The sequence below is a fragment of the Pinus tabuliformis genome, chromosome J, assembly GCF_031772625.1.
Source record: "Pinus tabuliformis cultivar Carrire ecotype Pingquan chromosome J, CPIR1, whole genome shotgun sequence".
NCBI classification, from domain to species: domain Eukaryota; kingdom Viridiplantae; phylum Streptophyta; class Pinopsida; order Pinales; family Pinaceae; genus Pinus; species Pinus tabuliformis.
The window spans coordinates 1,473,606,583-1,473,627,092 of record NC_142295.1 but is presented as its reverse complement, the minus strand read 5'-3'; positions in this window follow the sequence as shown (position 1 = coordinate 1,473,627,092).

Here is a 20,510-nt window from a genome sequence, read left to right as displayed (position 1 = left end):
AAATAAATAAATCAAAGTCAAACTTTAAAGGAGGGGAGTAAAAAATTATAAAAATGAGTGAAGACCCTAATCAAGACAAGATCATTTGATAAATAAAATAATTAATGGAAATAAAATAAAAATAATTAATGGAGAAATAAATAAAATAAAACAAAAATATATACAAGTCAAAATAAATAAATATATATATATAAACACACACACACACACACACATATATCCAAAGGAAAATAATCAATAAATAAAACAGGGTCAATAATAAAATAAATAAATAAATAAAAATAAAAACATATATATATATATCCAAAGAAAAATAATTAATAAATAAAACGGGGTCAACAATAAATTATGGGGCTCAAGCCCATTAAACGAATGATAAAAATACTAAAAGGAGTTAAGAACAAATAGGATGATAAAATACATTAAAAAAAAGAAGGAAAAATAAACTCTAATGAAGAATAAATCAACAACAAATACCATAAAAAGGATGCCAATACCTACATAGATAAACAAATAAACAAAATAAATCCCAAAAAGAAGGCTAAAAAACTAGGAGGACGTGACAGGGACCCAACCTCTACTAATATTCCAACCATCATCTCTATTCAAATTATTGGGTCTTTTTTCGATTTCTAGGACCTCTCTCAATTTACGATGATGGAAATGACTAACCCTGGCAACGACTTGGGCCTCCTCAATGCAAATGTGATGCTTAGATTTATCTACATGCTCCGCCAAAGCAAAGGAGCGGGTCCTACCATGCTTGATGTCAGCAGCATGCTCACGAATCCTTTTATTAATCGAGCGATCGGTCTCACCAATGTAGGGAGTCCCACAAGAGTACGGGATAATGTAAACACCCTTCATATTCTTGGGGTCCACTAGGTCTTTTACAGATCTAAGGGAGTTTTTGATGGTATTTAAATGCCTAAAGGTTGAAGCCACCGTATGCTTCCTTAGGATCCTTGCAATCCTATCATTGGTCCCTTGGATAAAAGGAAGATGAACACCAGAAAATCAATCCTTAGTATCTTTCTTAGCACTAGGACCTTTTTCAGCTCTGAGGAAAGCCTTAGTACATTGGTGTCTACTATACCCATTATTAAAGAAAACACTTAGGAGATGTGCTTTCTCTTCCTTGAGATGGTTCTCATTAGAAACTCTTAAAGCTCTAATCGCTAAGGTGTTGAGAAAACCAAACTAGAACAATCTCGTATTCATTGGGTCGGATTCCCTCAAGTTCGTTGTCATTAATTATTCTTTGGTTTCTGTTGGTTTCGAAAATAGTGGAAGTGGTTCTATTACTAATAATATTCAATTGAATAATAATAATAATAATAATTGGTTTAAAAGTAATACTAATAATAGTCACTGTATTTTCACCTCACTTACGAATAATAATATTAGGAATAGCAATAATAATTTATGTTTGGATAATAATAATAATAATATGTATAAGATTGTGGAAGAATTGCCTTCCACAACTCATGATGCTTGATCAGGTTGTCGTTCTCTTTTGCAGTCATCGTGTTTATTCAAGGGGAAAGGCTCAATTGCTTTCTGTCTATGTTCAGTTGTTTTCTGTCTATGTTAACAGTTCGGGTCAAAAGCACCACCTTAGTCAAGCAGTTTTGGCACTCCAGTCAGTCTGCATTTTGTCATGGTGGTTCCTGCTTAAATGTTCTGGTAATAGTCTTAGTTCTGGTCGGTATGCCGCTAGTTACTTTGGGTTATCTTTCAAGTATGTCATGTGAGTAAGCCTTCTTCCAGGCTAGACCTCTTGAGGTTGCTGCCTCATTGTAAAAATATTTTGTATCAATATAGGAGTAGACTTATTGATAAAATAATAATAATAATAATATGTATAATAATAATATCACTGGGCTTAATAATAATAATAATAATAATGAGGTTAGTGACTCTGTTTTCAATTCTGATAATTGTAATAATAATAGGATTGGTAATAAGACTCTAGGTTTGGATAATATTGTTTTTTCTAATTTTCTTTCCTCTTCAAGTAATAGGGTTGTCAATCTCTCTAGCTTTTCTTTTGATCCCCCTATATTTAGTCTTTTGGAGAAAGGTTTAAATTTTTCTCTTGCTCCTAGAAAGATCTCGGTCGATGATATCATCTGTGACATTGAATATGGTATTAGAGACTTACCGAACGTCACTAAAGACATCATTCGTCAAGGTTGTGCGATTGTCCTTACAAAGGAAAGTCCCCCCAAGAACAACATCAACAAACCTGAGTTTGATGCTCTCAAATCGTTAAACAATAATAAGGATATTGTTGTTCTCAAAGCCAACAACGGTGGTGTTGTGGTTATTCTTGATAAAGATGATTACCGTCGGAAGATTTTGAACCACCTCCATAGTAGCGGGAGCTACAGGAAACTCAACAAGGATCCCTGAAGAAGATTTCCAAAAGTGTGGCTCTTATTATAAAGGCTAGTAGCTTGGTCAGCTCGTTCAGTCATAAGCTTATTGAAAGTTTCCCTCTTACCCCCAGAATCTATGGTCTGCCAAAGATTCATAAGGAAGGGGCTCCTCTGAGACCCATTGTCAACATGATAGGAGGGCCAACTTATCTTCTTGCTAAATATTTAGCCCAGAAGCTTAAGCCCCTTGTTGGCCATACAGAATCCTTCGTCAAGGACTCTGCATCATTTGTTAATGAGTTAAAGAGTTTCAAGCTTGATCCAAATGAAAAGCTTGTGAGCTTCGATGTGGTCTTCCTCTACTCTAATATTCCTATCAACGAGGCCATTGAAGTCATCAAGCACATCACCAATCCTTATACGTCTTATTTAGTTCGTATTTGTCTTACTTCTACTTTCTTTTCATTCGATGGGGAATTCTATGAGCAAACTTGCGGTGTCGCCATTTTTTCCTCTCTCTCCCCTGTGGTAGCTAATCTATTCATGGAGGATTTTGAATCAAAGGCCTTAGCTTCTTCTCGTCTTCTGCCTAAGATGTGGAAGAGGTTTGTGGATGAAACTTGTGTCATCTGGTCCCATGGTAAAGAAAAGTTGGAACTATTTTTCCTCCATCTTAACAATCAATCTAGTTCTATAAAGTTCACCATGGAATTTGAATGTAATGGTAGTCTTCCCTTCCTTGATGTCCTCCTCTCAAGGAATGATGATGGCTCTTTCTCTCATTAGGTATATCGTAAGAAAACTCATACGGAACAATATCTTCATGCTAATTCTCATCATTTCCCAGCTCAAAAGCTTGGTGTTCTCAACACCTTAGCGACTAGAGCTTTAAGAGTTTCTGATGAGAACCATCTCAAGGAAGAGAAAGCACATCTCTTAAGTGTTTTCTTTAATAATGGGTATAGTAGACACCAATGTACTAAGGCTTTCCTCAGAGCTGAAAAAGGTCATAGTGCTAAGAAAGATACCAAGGATCGATTTTCTGGTGTTCATCTTCCTTTTATCCAAGGGACCACTGACAAGATTGCGAGGATCCTAAGGAAGCATAAGGTGGCTTCAACCTTTAGGCCTTTAAATACCATTCGGAGCTCCCTTAGATCTGTAAAAGACCCAGTGGACCCCAAGAATATGAAGGGTGTTTACATTATCCCATGCTCTTGTGGGACTCCCTACATTGGTGAGACTGGTCACTCGATTAATCAAAGGATTCGTGAGCATGCTGCTGACATCAAGCATGGCAGGACTCGCTCCTCTTCTTTGGCAGAGCATGCAGATAAATCTAAGCATCACATTTGCATTGAGGAGGCCCAAGTCATTGCCAGGGTTAGTCATTTCCATCATCGTAAATTTAGAGAGGCCCTAGAAATTTAAAAAAGACCCAATAATTTGAATAGAGATGATGGTTGGAATATTAGTAGAAGTTGGGTCCCTGTCCTATCTTCCTAGTTTTTTAGCCTTCTTTTTGGGATTTATTTTGTTTGTTTGTTTATCTATGTAGGTATTGGCATCTTTTTTATAGTATTTGTTGTTGATTTATTCTTCATTGGAGTTTATTTTTCCTTCGTGTTTTTTATGTATTTTATCATCCTATTCGTTCTTAACTCCTTTTAGTATTTTTGTTATTCATTTAATGGGCCTGAGCCCCATAATTTATTGTTGACCCCGTTTTATTTATTAATTATTTTTCTTTGAATATATATATATATATATATATATATATATATATATATATATATATATGTTTCTATTTTTATTTCTATTTTATTTATTTATTTATATTTCTATTTCTATTTATTTTATTGTTGACCTCGTTTTATTTATTTATTATTTTCCTTTGCATATGTGTGTGTGTGTTTATTTATTTATTTTTATTTCTATTTTTATTTTTATTGATTTATTTATTTTATTGTTGACCCCGTTTTATTTATTGATTATTTTCCTTTGGAAATATATGTGTGTGTGTGTTTATTTATTTATTTATTTATTTATTATTATATTTCTTTTGACTTGTATATACTTTTGCTTTATTTTATTTATTTTTCCATTAATTATTTTTAATTTGTTTTATTTTATTTCCATTATTTTATTTATCAAATGATCTTGTCTTAATTATGGTCTTCACTCGTTTTTATAATTCTTTACTCCCCTCCTTTAAAGTTTGACTTTGATTTATTTAATTATTTAGTAATTTATTTTTTATTTTTTAAATATTATTTCTCAAAACTAGTTGTTTAATATAGTGGTTCCCTATTAATATTTGTTTTTAATAAATTAATAAACTAATATCACAATTTAAATATTATCTTTCAAAAACTAGTAATATTTGATTTTAATAAATTAATTTAAATATTATTTTTCAAAAACTAGTCGTTTAATATAGTCATTACATATTAATATTTTTAATAAATTAATAAACTAATACCATTATTTAAATATTGTTTTTCAAAAACTAGTAATATTTGGTTTTAATAAATTAATTTAAATATTATTTTTCAAAGGAGTTGTCTTTAGTGCCACTTTTTGGAAGCTTTTCTGGTGGATTTCCAGTGGATTTTTCCGGTTTAATTTTTCTAAAATCTGGTTGGAATTCATTGAAATCACAAGATTGATGGGTAAATCCTACACAATAAAAGTGCCCTAGGGGTTTTTCATGGTGCTGAATCCATACATACAATAAAAAAAAACTAGTTTAAATAACACAAATCAAGATCTTACCTCAATTTTTTCCACCGAATTCTGGTATCGGAAACTCCAAAAAGTCACACTATAGACAACTCCTTTTTCAAAAACTAATCATTTAATATAGCAGTTACTTAATAATATTTATTTTTAATAAATTAATATTATAATTTAAATATTATTGTTCAAATATAGTCGTTACTTGAAATTATGTCTCTACATTGCTCTCTATTTAAGCCTTTGCCATGGTCTGCCTCTTCATCTGGTCCTGCTGATGAAGCACACTTGTTTGTTCGAAACGCGTCGACCAAAAAAATTCTCTTATGTGATTTCTACAGAAAGACTTTGCTTAATTCATTATGGATCACAGAAGCTTGAATACAAAAATGAAAATCTCTTTCACATCAATGATTTGAATGCAACTCAAAATGCTTCGAAAACTATGAAAAGAATTAACACTTTCAAGCTCCTTAAAAAATTGAAACAAGGGATATGAGGATAATTCTTTTACTATGTCAACCTCGTTATAAAATGAAATAGATTCTCATGAGAATGGTTACTTTACTTATGTCAACCTCGTTAAAAACTGAAACATTATGTCATGAGCTTGGTTCTTTTCCTATGTCAAGCTCATTAGAAAATGAAACAAATCCCCTTCCAATTCGAGTCTTCGATTAGATCTCATAAAACCTGAGTCAAGTCTTTCACTTGATCTCGTAAGTGAACCTTCTTTCCATCCACTTAGGTGAATGAAATGAAGCTTGGGGGGCATGTACCTCAATTGAGTCATTATGCTGGGGGCATGCAAATTTATCTCAAGCATAGTTTGTTTCCGTTTCAAGCTTGTGTAAAAATGAAACCAAACCCAAGCATAGTTTGTTTCCATTTCAAGCTTGTGTAAAAATGAAACCAATCCCAGGCATAGTTTGTTTCCGTTTCAAGGTTGTGTAAAAATGTAACCAAATCCAAGCATAGTTTGTTTCCATTTCAATCTTGTGAAAAAATGAAACCATCTTCAAGTATACTCAAGCATAGTTTATCATGTTTCAAGCTTGTGTAAAAATGAAACCATTCCCACTTTACATTTCATGATTGCCATTTTTATCAGCCGATTTTTGCTAGATGAGCCTTGGTTGTTGCATTCCATCACCACCATATCTTTGGCCAATCATTCGCTTTCACTTGGTTGTTTTACCCTTTCCTGAGGAACATCTGTGATAAGTGGTCTTATTAGCCAGCCTCTTGACCATTACATGTTTTGAGTAGTTCCATCATTACCAGAACGAGTTGTTATCCTTTTATACCACTCGTTCCTTCAGGAGGAGTCATTTTTAAGCTCTTTTTTTACTCTCGAAAATTGAAAAGATTGTCAAGTACTTGTCGTCTTGAACTTGTTAAATTAAATGAATTGACATCACCTCAGTATACGTTTACCCCTTTTTGGGCTAAGATTAACTATTTACGAAAAAGGTACACCTTGATCGACATGGTCAAGAGGTTCTCTCGGATATTCTTTTCTACCTTTTCGGATTTGAGAGACAAATTACGAAAAGGGACATTGGAGTTTTCTTTTTTGTTTCTTTTTCAAACTCTCTAAATATGAAAAAGATACCGAGTTATTCTTACGTCAGAATCGTTAAAATTTTACGACGAAAGACTTGTCACCATGACGAGACCGAGTTTCTCCTTCCTAGGACTCATAAAACTTACCAGGATGGATTCATCCGAAGGATGGAATTATATGACAAGCATATGGTATCATCTTCAAGCTTGTGTAAAAATAAAGAGGTACTTGCTAGAAATAGTGGGGGGAAATGAAGATGAAACATACTTTGTATAAGCAGCATGTCGCCCTTACACATGACACTCATAAGTTTCTCATGTCGGGTTTGGGATATCCTCACTTAATCACTTGTCCTTCCAGGTTTGGGTGATCCATTTTGCCCCTCATTTGACTATTCCACCTCGTCATTATGACCCTTGGTCCTATGTTGAGTCTAATTCTACCACACTTTGGAGTCATGTCCCCAATATGTTCAAGAGAAGTCCAATCTGAAATTATTTACCTATACACCATTTGAGTAATTATTATAGTCTTGAAACTTATTCCACTTTGTTCCTCATTTCATGTCGATGATGGGGGAATCATTATGACACTCCTTCAACGGGTCACTTCCTATCGACTTCGACTCATTATTAAGGAAGATGACTTAGAAACTCCCTTTCAATACCTTAGAGTTTGCATGCCTTAATGGAAAGTTCTTCGCATCTGACGATAGGTTTTCATCATTGGCCTTCGATCGGATGATTCCACGAGTGTTCGACTTCAACTTCGTTATCACATTCACAGATTTTATTGTCGTACCTTGAGAGCCATTGTCATTATGGGTGGTTCCTCTTGTGCATGTTAACGGTCTACATCAATGGTCGGTAATTAGGTGGTTTTCTACCATGTTCGACTTCAACACATTTAATCTCATGTTAGGATTCATACTTTGATCGGATCGGGATGGAGCGCAAGACCCTGAGTCTTGTCTAATGTGACTCACGCTGCATGGAGTTATATTTTATTCATGATTGTACACATGTTTCTGCTATACGGATGGTTATGACCATACCGTGGGACTTTACATTTATGATGATCCTTCTATATCGGATGGCTGTGTCCATGCCTTGGATCTTAGATTACAGATGATCCTTCTATACTGGATGTTTGCACCCATACCACGGATCCTTTCATATAGTCCTTACTATCTGGATGGCTACATCCATACCGTGGATTCATGTTTTGACATCAGATATGTATACGTATATGCATCCTTGATTTTCATGTCTCCTGATAGTGTTTGTCCTCGTCCTTGAAAAATCTCGTAAAGCATCTTAGCCATCGCTCCCTGTACTTCCTTCATGCTTTAGGGGGCATCTGTTACACAGTATTTTGTCACACCCCCGGCACTTCCTTGTGACATACCCCAAAGTTCTCGAAACATGACCATAATGCAGTGTACTCATTCATATATGTAGTTCGGATCCTCCCTAAGACATTGATTTGAAAATTCCTTGAACTTACCCTCAGGAAATAGCTCTTAAACCCTAATTTGAGGATCATCGCTCTTATGAGGCCAAAAACCACGATGATCGCATGTTGCACTATACTCGACCCATGGTGGCATCGCTCTATTTACTTGCATACCCATGGTGATCCCAAAAGGGTAATTTTCCCAAAGAGGATGAGAAGCTCCACGATCTAGAAGCTTCCAGAGCAGCGAGCTGGAGGTTGTTTCGCATAGATGAGGTCGAATCCTCCCAACTTGGCCTCTTTGTATTATCCCTATGAGCTACCTCCTTGAGATGAGAGCCTAATCCTATCTTTGGAGAGGTCCTAACTCCCTTTCCCATCCTATCAATTCATCCTCTCCCATTCCCAAATGGTTGGTCTATGTCCATTTGCACCCCTATGCTGAGCTTATGCTTAGAGGCTATTCATTAGACTTGGAGAAGGAGTGTTTGGAAAGTTTCTTGGCTTGGACTTGGATTACCACTCAAGAAGAGCCTTTCAACATCAAGGCTATGGTTGTAAGCTTCCCTTTATTCCTTAAATAATATACAATTGTTGGTTCATCTTCCCAAAATATATATGTTCATGTATGTATTAGCTTGTCATTCCTTGATCAATTAAGTAGCTAGTTATTGGATTTTCTATTGTTTTTGGCATGCTTTGTAAAGGAATTTAACTCAGCCATATTAAACATATATGCAAATTAACACACAATAATCAAACCAGCAACACATAAAAGACAAATTGTCGGAAAAGGCAGAGAGCCATCATGTGGTCTCTCATGCTCATGTATTTCTCTCTTTTTCAAATAATTTAATAATACATTTAAATACATGAGAAAGTGGTCTTAAGATAGTGCGTCTATCTTAGACTCACTTGGTTGAGACAATTTCTCAACTACACACTAACTTAGGAGAACTAGTTGGAGAGAATCTCTCCTCCTAACTAAACTCCCTAGTTTGAGGAACTAACTCTCATGATTTAATTTAATTAATTATTTTATTTGGATTTATAATTGTTTTTAAGAGAGTGAGGCTAACATTCCCCCCCCCAATGATAAATCCAAAAAGAACAAGGAACCATCTACCAAGTTCTCAAGTTGCTCCTCAAAAAACACTGCCTGAAAAATTGCCAATGCTGGATGCTGGAAAAACTCAAATCTGAAGAGAACATGAATCAGTTGCATGCCTGATTCATCTCTGAATGTCGCTTTACAACTCCATCATGTGCCAAGCTGCAAAAGGATACAATTATCCTTTGCTTGAAAATAGCATCAAGTGTCCACTAACACAATTTGATGAACACCCATTGGCGTATTTGCTGATGATGATCGCCCACTGGCTGAAGATGTCAAAAAACAACTCAGTGTTGCTTTTGCTATGATGAATGCTACCCACCGCTACTTTTGCTGTCGATTGCCCATTAGCGAATTTTTTGATGCTCACTACCAATGAAAAATGCCCACTGGCTCATGAAGATGCCCACTGGCTGCTTCGTTGATGTTGTCAAGACTTTTAGTCTAACAACCACTTGTCAAGTTCATTGACATTTTCCCCCCTTTGTCAGCTGAAAGGAGAGACAATCATCTGCATTTGATATTGGAACTCCCCCCCTTCAGGTGTAGGAGAGTTTCACCGTTGTACTCCACCATTCAATTGCACGAGAGTACCATCTTCATTTGACTGTTGGCTGCAATATGTGTGAGTGAATCTGATTGTAAAACTTGTACAATATTCTGACTGTGGATGACCATTCCCATGGATCAATCCATGAATAATTTATCTTCAATCTGGCAAGTTGGTCTTGTTTGCAGCATTTCTCTGATGAATGATTCTGCTTGCCACAATGGTGACAAGGATGAATATCAAAACACTGATCTTCCAGATGACCGGTTCTTTGACAATGAGAACATTTCGATTTGTCTGAAACGAGAGTTTGCATGCATTTCTGTTTGTTTGCACTTTCAGTTTGTGTGCATTGATGTCTGTCTGCAACTTACAGAGAACTTGTTGAGGTGATATGTTCAAGTAATCCGGCAGTAACAAACTGAATGGGCTGTGAATAATCAAGGATATGTAAGTTGTCGTCATCTTCGACATATCCTAAGTCGCGTCTATTTTTATTACTTTGAATTTCTTCCCATGGCTTGATGATGGGTTTGGAAGAAAGTTGATTTTGATCATGAACAACTTCGACACTTGAAGTTGTTTGGATGAGTGATTTGGAATCAACATCTTTATCTTCATCTGTATGGTTGAATGACCTGGAAGAAGCACTCTTCTATTGCAGCTCATCTCTTTGTAGTTGCCACTCCAGTTGAAGGAACTCAATCGTTTCATGTGCATGTTGAAGATGCACTTGAATGTCAGCAAGAGTGGTTTTGCTGATGTGCACCATGCCACCGGCTGATGATAACATTAAATTGTGAAGAATTTGAGACAGCTGAATGTGTTTCGCCATGTTGTCTTGCTCACTTTGAAGTCAAGCTCACTTGTTGTAGAAGTCGGGCTTGAAAAAATTGTTAGAAAATTATATATTACGGAGCAATGGAACACATAAAATATTGCAGAAATATAAACATAGAAAATGCAAAAAACAAGAGAGACACAAATATACGTGGTTCACCCAGTTTGGGCTACGTCCACCTCGAACAGCCAGTCCTTCCTTTCTATTATCCAGCAAAATGAAGAGACACAACCTACAGCAAATCGGCTGTAATATCTTTTGTTTTCTCTCACAGTCTCACCTCTCTGTTTCTCGCTCACAGAATACACATCTATCACACAGCCTCAAAATACAATACCCTCATACAAAGAGAGGGGTTTCCTTCTAGGGCAAAAAACCCTAAACTAAACATAAGCTCTACCGTCAGATCATCCGCCTAATGAACGGCCCAGATTGACTAGAAATTACTATACTTTTACAAGACAATTTTACAGCTGTTTTTAGCTTCGGGGGCGCTGCCCCCGAAACCCCCTGCCAGGGGGGGGCTCCCAAAGGTCGCAACCGCCCCCCCTAGACCCCCCCTGCAGCGAATTACGGGCGGTGTTTCCGCCCCCATTTCGAACTGGGGTCCTATGTGGCGATACCTTTGAATATATAAGATAATCAGGCTCCACACCCAACAAAAATTGTTGACTTGAGTTGATCACTGAAATGATAGGGTCGCTTGTACTGTTTGTTGACTGCTGATGCTTTAAACACTTGCTTGAATTGTTGACTTGACACTTGTGCTTTCTTGAATGTACTCACTGAATGTGTTGATTTTAAACAAGAAACGGTGTCGAACACTGTCGAAAATGCATCCAAATGATAAATGATAAGTTCAATGTTCAAGTAACAACTGACTTGACTTAATGATGCACTTTAAAAAAGTAAATGAGGGTGTCGGTTACAACCGAAAATGCACCCTTACAATTCAACTTAATTTGACTTTGATTACAATCCAACTTGAAAGTTACAGTTTTGGATTGAGCTTATTTAAAAAAAAATGGTACAAGAAATTTGTTGATGTAGATGACAGCTTGATTGGATGTTGATGTAGAAATGTCATGACTTGAAATGCTTGATTTTTGTAGTGTCCTTAACTTAATGGCATGAATTCTCTGTTGTGAAATGTTGTTGTAGAAGATTATTTTTATCAAGTCGATGATGTGACGCTTTGTGCTTGTGTACTTATGTGCATGTAGTTGTTTTGTTGAAGCATAAGAAAAAGATCATTTTTACAAAATCGACACAAGTCATGCAAGCACATTCATGACATAGTGTGTACCTATGATCCCCTTATTCAATTTTGGGCCGATCTAGGACACGAGCACCACAAAAAGATATGATTTTATTAATATTCAAGATACATCATCATGACAATGTCTTCAGTGAAGCGTCTCAAGCACAGACGGAGAACTCCTTGGCATCAAATTGGTTAACTCTAAAACAATGATAATGCCAAGCTCGCAACCCTTTGAAGCAACTTCGCAATTACAACTTTAACTTTGACTTGACTTTGAATGGACTTGATTGAGTCACTCCAAAAATTACAAACTAAAATCACTTCAAAACTAGAAATAAAAACCATACCTTATTTCTTCACATCTTATCTCTCCATTAAAAAACTTCAAATAAAATCTCCTTATTTCTCCAAAAATTTACAAACAATAAATATACCTTATCTCTCCAGCAAAGGCTTCTTCACTTCTTAGATTCAACTTTAAATTTCCAAAAAAAAACTTTAAGAAGCTAGAATTTTTATTTTTTTTCTCGTTGTCCTCCACATTGGCTACTGGTTGGCTTAAGCTAGCTCACGCTGGTTGGTTTCTTGCTGGCTGGCTTCATGTGATGGGAGCTTTATGTATACTCCATATTATGTTTCTCCAAATGCTTTTGTAACTGTAAATTATCCAGGCTAGTTTTTGGGACAGAATTTGATATCTCGCACTAATGTCACTGCAATAGGGTCTGACAAGTCAACAAAGTGTGCTCTAGCCAAAAGCAGAGAACGTTTATCTAGAACAGCAAGTTACAGTAACCCAGGGGTTTCAAAATCTCAACCTAATCCACGGGTGTCGGGCAGAACCACAGGATACATGAAGCCTTCAAATCTAGTTTAGCTTGTGTTGAATTGCAATATGTTGGGGAAAATACCTCTAGAGCCCTACAAAATGCAATGGATGGTATTCAAAGGCACGATGAAAGTTTACAAGATCAGTGTAAATCTAAGCCATGCAATGACCATCAGAGTATGGTAGTTGATTCAGGACCTTTTGATGTTGGAAAGGGTGATCCATCTGACCATAACTCTAATTCATCAATGGTAGATTCAATCCATATCTTTGATATCACTCCAAATAATGTTATAGCAGCAACTGGGCAGAAAGAATTTTGGAGAGTTCGGAAAACGATCCTAAGGCAGCAGAAGATCTTTTCAACTCAAGTTTTTGAACTTCGCCGACTGCTGAAGGTTCAAAAACTGATAGTTATCTCATTGAACTTGCTGATTGAGGATAATGCATATGAGAACATACCTGTTTATACATTAGAGGAATAGTGTGTACCCGCTATTGAACCATCTCATCTATCAGCTAAGGAACTTTTTCAACCACTCAAAGATACAGAGGACTGATTGGATGAGCATTCCTCACATTGGAGTTGATGTGTTCTCTGTTTCCCTCGGAGGTGCGGAAGGTTACATTCCTGACGGTTATTCTCGAGACGCAATTTCCATTAGATCGTTCCATGTTGTCCAAAGTGGAAGGGTAGTTGTCTATTCAGCTGGAAATTCTAGTCCAGATAAAGGGACAGTTCAAAATATTGCACCATGGATCATAACTGTTGCAGCAAGCACCATTGATAGAGACTTCCCGTCACTTGTTTCTCGGAGACGGCCGTAAATATGTAGGAAAAAGTCTCAACCCATCCATATCACCTCAGGTACAACACTATCTGTTGGTATCATTAGCGGACGTGACAGGCCCAAATGCTAGCAACTATTTTGGACAACGTTGTCTTCCCGGATCACTAGATCCATCTAAAGTTAAGGGAAACATCGTTGCTTATTCAACAACCAACTGAGATAAATATAAAGCTAGCTCCGATACCACATAAAGGAATTTAACTCAGCCATATTAAACATATAAGCAAATTAACACACAATAATCAAACCGGCAACACACAAAAGACAAATTGGCAGAAAAGGCAGAGAGCCATCGTTTGGTCTCTCATGCTCATGTATTTCTCTCTTTTTCAAATAATTTAATAATACATTTAAATACATGAGCAAGTGGTCTTAAGATAGTGCATCTATCTTAGACTCACTTGGTTGAGACAATTTCTCAACTACACACCAACTTAGGAGAACTAGTTGGAGAGAATCTCTCCTCCTAACTAAACTCCCTAGTTTGAGGAACTAACTCTCATGATTTAATTTAATTAATTATTTTATTTGGATTTATAATTGTTTTTAAGAGAGTGAGGCTAACACTTTGTTGCCTCTTTATTACTTGTGCAGGTACATAAGTGCTTAAAGAAGCAGGAAAAAGTCTGTGACACAAGCGTTCAAGGCCCTCAACAAAGGAAATCGAAATAGCATCAGAACGAGGTAGGTCATCTCTTTCATTCTGCTTTTCAATTATAACCTAGGAAGATGTCTAGTTGATTGTCACTTTAGTTGCTAGACCCACTCATTGGGCTAGAGGGATCGTCTTTGTCTACAGAGAGGATTAACCTTGTTCACACTTGTAAATTACAAGGATAGATTATTGGCTTGACTTGCGACATGAGTTCATGAGCTTGAGCGATGAACTTGGTAAATGGCCATGAGGTTCGATGAGGTTCTTCGAACCTCAAAAAAAAATGTAGGTTTGCTAAATCTCGAACTTCCAGGTTGAGGTTCGTTGAACTTTGTGAGATAGATAATAATCGTAATCATAATAATAATAATAATAATAATATAACCATAATTAACTATTATAATGTTTAAAAAAAGGTAATTAAAAGCAAAACTTGTAATTACTTCATATCAAGAGCCACGTGGTGGCAATGTCACTGCTTTTACTCACATGGCTCTTCTTTTTTATTGAATAAATACTTGTGATTGATTGCTCGGGCCTAGTGGTTTTTTTAATTGTTTTGTCATCAATTTTTGGCCTCCCAAATGACGCAGAAACATAACTTTAATTCTATTTTAAATAAACATTTTCTTATGCAATTTTCCTATATGGAATTGAAAATGATCCATTTAAATCTAATGATAAAAATATTTAAATACTTAGTTGAGAAATTCGTTCTTTTAATTTATATATAATTATTATAAAATTTATTATTTATTATTACAAAATTATAAAAATTCGTTCTTTTAATTTATATATAAATATTATAAAATTATTATTTTTCAATTTATTATTTATTATTATAAAATTATAAAAAACTATGTGCATACTATAAACAAAACTAAATAAAAAAATAAAATAAAATAAAAAAACCAAAAATGTCCTCAATGTCATGGTTGAGCAATTTTTCCAAGGATGCTTTATCTTAAAAATCTAAAGCTTCTACACCATGAGATTATTGACAACCACTTTTATTGTTCAATGATCAGCTCATGTCCAAATCGTGTTATGTATAAATTAAACCACTAAATTGTCATGCTCCCATCAAGTTGGTTGATTAATGGATTACAAGTCAAACCATGAATATGGAGTGAATACGTGTTTGAATACCACGAGCACACAAGTAACAATATGCAACCGCTCCACTTATAATACATACATGTAGAGTGTGTATATATTTTTCAATGTGATGGCACTATATGAATGCCTTTTTTCTGGAACAATAGACGGGATGTTAGTCCACAAGCCTATTGTGCCTTAGCCAATGTTGCAACATCTGTTGAAGTTTTGGGCTTGCATAAAATAATGTCAGGAACATATAACACTTTTAGGGCAAGTGAGAAGAAATAAATATGTAATTTGAGAGAAATTGGAATAAGTAGTTTCCCATTTCTTTTAAGTAAAAAAACACATATGTTTACCTCTAACTTGCAAAAGTATCAACATAATCAAGGTGGAAGATACAATATCATAAATTCCATGGAGCAGTTGAAACAAGGAAAAGATGAATTATATCTCAAAGGCTTTCAGGCACCAGAGAGATGAGTTTTGAGAACTTTCAGAAATTAACCATTCAATGGCAAACATGTCATTGGACGCCATTGAAATATTGTTTTGCCACGCCAAGTTGAACCATATAGGAAAAAAAAATCATGACATGTATTTAAAAATATATTAATAGCACCCACAATTCGTAGAATAGACGATGACAGGGTGTCTGTGAAGACACTCCGTGGTGAAAAGGTCACTGGTTCGAAACTCCATAGGCAAAAATCTAGTCATGCTAAGGCTTGTTGTGGATCTGACAGGTTTGGTCCCCGAGTAATTTTGACAGCTTAAATGCCCGTGGGTCATAGTTACTCAAACCACAGGTTAGGCATGTCAGTCATCTCATGACTCATATTACCTAACAAACAAAACAATATATTAATAGCAAAAAAAACATTTTAATGCAAACAATTTTTTCCATACATTAAATATATTGATGTCCATGTTAAGTAAAATATTTCAATGTAAACTATGTATATATTATATATATGGTTAAAAAAGAACAATGTATATATTATAGAAAGCAATTAGTAAAAAATAAAAATTCCTATGGTTAAAACATTTTAGGTAGCCAAACTATTCTACATTTTAGCCCTTTTTAAAGTATATTCTTTGGTCAATTTTGTCTACAATCCACTAAATATTTGTTTGAATTGCAAGTATAAGTTGTATAGTCTATACAATCCAAGTGCCCAAGAGGATTTTCAACGTGTTGAATCCTTTTATCTATTCAACAATGAAATTAAAATATAAAAATATATATATATATATAACATGGATGCCAAGGGTTTTCCTTAAATTGCTTCTAACTCTAGCCAAAACTCTTGCCTTCAACTCAAGCGTGGGTGGCATAAGGAACTAATTCTCATGAGCTTCGCATTGAAACTAGACATTGGTCAATCCCCGCCATGGGATGAAATAGTTTATCACTTGTGTTATCCTAGGAGGGTTGATGATCTGATATATCATGATCTTAGATTAATATTAAGGTATTACATACTCATGTGCATGGATTTTCCTACATTACTTAGTGGAACGGATCGATAAGATTGTGAATAATGCAAACAATGAGCAGTAAAGAAGCATAATAGACAAACACACATAAACACAGCAAATTTAATATGGAGTTCACCCAAAACTCTTGGGCTACGTCTCCTAGTCCAGCCTTCAGTGGTGGCCTCTCTATTATGTCTTCAAGAGCAGAGTTTTACAAAGTGTGAGCTCAAATTGAGTCTCAACACAACAGATGCAAACAACAGGAGTTTTTCTTGAATCCCTCAAGCCTCTCTGAGTACACAGACTCTTTCTTTCACTCTTTGTCTCTGTTTTCTCTCTGTCTCAGTGCTGCTCCCTGAGTCCCTGTCAGTCTATGGTTTTAAAGCCAATCTGCGTTGTCTGTTCATTTCCTCTTCTCCGGCTCTCTAGCTCCCAGCCTCTGTCCACTTGAATCCCCCCTCTGAGCGTTAGCAATCATGGCATAACGTCTTCAGGGGAGTTGGCCACCTCTTCTACAATGGAAGGGTCCTTCGGGCCTTTGAAAATCCCAAACATAGTGTTCTCTGTTTACACAAAGAAATACACTAAAAACACGGGAAAACTCCGCCAAATCTCTATTTATCAGACTTCAAATATTCATAAATCTGCACTATATTCCTATCGGGTCCGCCCTTAATCATTATCTCATATCACAACTGCCCATGTTTCATGGTTTCCCCTTTGTATTTGGAAAATACATTAAAACAATAAAAATCCCGCAAAACTGCTCATATCGGATTTAAAATAATATGATATCGCATTCATAGATCCCGTCGGGTCCGGATATATATCGCAAGTCGCATATGTATCGGCCCCCGCTCCGTGGTGTTGCTCCGTGGTGTTGTTCCGATGTGATTTTGCGATGCGACTTGTCGCAATCGCATGTCGCATGAGCTCCGGACTGTTGGGTAAGTGCTCCTCTGTATTTGCCGATTGCAATTTCGCGATTCAACTTGGGTCGTCGATTTGCGTGCTTGATCGACGGTCCTCATTGACCTCACTGATCGTTGTCGCATATTCCATGTGGTCTCCACCGATAGCCTCTGCTTGCCACCGCCGATTGCGATTTGTTGATCAGATCTGGACCGTTGATTGGCCAAATCTGATGGCTCTTGTGCATAGTTGGTTTGACCTCCAATAGGCTTGATTTTCACTGTTCCTTCATGTTTTTGCCTCCCGATAGTGTTATCCGCCTTTTTTAAAGGTTCTCCTTATGCGATAGTTTTTTTTGGATTTTTTTTTTTTTGAAAATTTTGAAGACTTAAAGGGTGTTTGGATCCATTTTGGATCACGCCTTCCCACTGAAGAAGCTTTTGGACCACCAAAAGTTGGTTTTCAAGCATCGATCAAGTGAGGATACAGCTTCCTCACTTGTCCAATTTCCATCCATCATGCACTGCTTGGTTTTGAACCTTTGAGTCCAATTCTGAGGTACTCGATATCCTCTCTACACGTAGTTCTCACCTTCCTGTCCAAAACTGTATCTTCCTGCAACTCATTGAGATATTCAGGCAACAGATCATCAATAGAAGGAAACTGATTTTGCTCTTCGGGATCTTCAATTAATGAAGGTTCAAACAGTCTCAAAGTTTCTGCATTAAACACTGAATAGATGTGCATGTAAGCTGGAAAGTCAAGGCGAAAAGCGTTCTCACCAATTTTCTCAAGTATCTTGAAAGGCCCATACCTTATTGGCTTTAGCTTCTTACCTTCGTCTTGCATTTTGTCTTTGTTGATGTACAGCCAGACTTGATCACCAACTTGGAAGCTATGCTCAATTCGATGCTTATCATGCCTTGCCTTGTACTTGACCTGGCTTCTCTCCAGCTGTTCCTGCACTGCCTGGTGAATTTCTTGGATTTGTTCAATGAACTTGGTTGCTTTGTCCACATCACTATGTCCATCAACCGCTATGTCTTTTTCAAAGACAAAATCCAAGGGATACCTTGGTATAAAAACCAAAACAAGTCTCAAAAGTAGATATTTGTGTAGAATAGTTTTTGGCAAGATTGTATGCATGTTGCACATAACACAAATGTTCATCGCAAAGCATAGGATGTTTGTTGCAATAACCCCTGAGCAACGAGATCACTGTCCTGTTGACTACCTCTATTTGGTCATCTGTTTATGGATGAAAGATTGTGCTCTTCTTCAATCTGGTGTCCATCAATTCCGACAGACTTGACCAAAACTTCCCAACAAATCGGGAATCTCGATCAAATACTATGGAAGTGGGTAACCCAAAATTCACCCAGACATGCTGAAAGAACAACTTCGTTGTTTGTTCAGCTGTAATCTGCTTGTTACAAGGAATTAAAATACACATTTTGCTTAACCTGTCCACAATAACATATAAATAGTCATGACCTTTTCTAGATTTTGGCAATCCCCCAACAAAGTCCATGGAAACACTTTCCCAAGGACGAGAAGGAACTGGAAGTGGAGTCTACAAACCTAATTTTCTATTGTTGGGCTTGCTTTTAGCAAACATGGTACACCCTTTAATATATCTAGAAACAGTGTCATGCATTCTTGGCCAATAGCAGAATCTTTGCAGCTGTGCAACTGTTTTACTTACACTAAAATGACCTGATATAAGAGAAGTATGTGCTTCTCGGATTATGTTAACTCTTTAAGTTTGTGGAATGTAGAACTTTCCCAAATGATACAAGAGTTGGTCCTTAACATAATAATCCAATTCTTCTACTTTTTTGTCATGACTTAAAGTTGCATATACAACTTTCAAATCTATATCTTGAGCATATTGTTCAATGTAGCTTTCATGCATTACTAAATTATGCTTAAGTATAGTAGATGCATTTATGATTGGTCTAGACAACATATCTACAACTTTATTGTGTATGCCCTTCTTATATCTGATGACAAGATGAAATTGTTGTAGAAAACCCATCCACCTATAGTGTCTTAATTGCTGCAACTTATTTTGTGAGTGCAAATATTGAAGTGGTTGATGATCAATATGTATAACTGTTTCTTTGCCCATCAAGTAATGTTTCCACTTTTTCACACTCTTTACTAATGTATACAATTCTTTATCATATGTGGGATAATTAAATACTGCAGAATTAAATGTCTCTGAATGATAGCATATGGGGTTACCATGTTGCATCAACACTGCTACCATGGCATAGTCACTGGCATCTGTTTCAATCTCAAATGGTCGTTGAAGATCTGGCAATGCTAGTACTGGTGTTGTAATAATTTTTTCTTTCAAGGTGTCGAAGGCTTTCTGATGTTTGCCTCCCCACTAAAACACCTTATTCAATCTTGTTAAAGCATGTAAGGGAGCTACAATCAAGGAAAAATTAGCAATAAACTTTCTCCAATATTGTGTTTCTCCTAGGAAGCTTCTAACTTCTGTAGCAGATTTGGGTTTAGGCTAGTTCACGACGACTTCAACCTTAGAGGGATCTATCTTCAATTCACCACCCCCTACAATATGACCCAAATAATTTAAAGATGTTTTTCCAACTTCACATTTTGATAACTTCACATAGATATTTTCTTTTTTCAAAACATCTAAAGTCTGCTTTACATGCTTCAAATGTTCTTCCCATCTTTTACTGAAAACAAGAATGTCATCTAAATATACAATTACAAAATCATCAATAAAAGGCCTGAGTG